The sequence below is a fragment of the Seriola lalandi genome, unplaced genomic scaffold (genome assembly GCF_002814215.2).
Source record: "Seriola lalandi dorsalis isolate HSWRI2012SDOR001 ecotype SW California unplaced genomic scaffold, Sedor1 jcf7180002054556, whole genome shotgun sequence".
In the NCBI taxonomy this organism is placed as follows: Eukaryota; Metazoa; Chordata; class Actinopteri; order Carangiformes; family Carangidae; genus Seriola; species Seriola lalandi.
Window position 1 is genome coordinate 498,973 of NW_019525109.1, and position 598 is coordinate 499,570.

The window sequence follows — 598 nt, forward strand, 5'->3', positions numbered from 1 at the left end:
TACACATACAGGGACAGAAAATGAAAAAGGAAGAGACCAAGACTGTGACGAAACATTAGTGTGAAAGAGAGAGAGAAATGGCTCCATTCAGTCATGACAGACTGTGTGGGCGGGAAGGAGAGCAGCTGAAAGTAAAAAGTGACATTACTCAGGTAGAGTCTTTTTTTATAATTCATTACCGTGTGTGTGTGTGTGTGTGTGTGTGTGTGTGTGTGTGTGTGTGTGTCCAATCGTAATAGCTTAAGAGGCCTTTGCACCCTGCACTGACCTTCCACTGTTCATTTACAGTTGATGGTTTGATTTGTAGTACTCACTCTGAGAACATTTATTTTTAATTACATTAAACAAGGTGCATGACCTCTGAGTAAAGTATTGGCCCTATTAGATAGAGTACATTAATCTTTGTGTTAGCCCATACTAATGCCTGGTAATAACACAACACAGTGTGGATCTGGTTCATGACTTGACGTGTTTAATGACTTAAATATCAGGCTGTCTCGTGTGCTTACAGCAGAGGGCCAGAGCTGCAGCTGCCTGTCTCGTCTTGGGATCATCAAGTTAAGGACAACTGGAGTGTGGAGCTGCTTTTTTTTTTTTT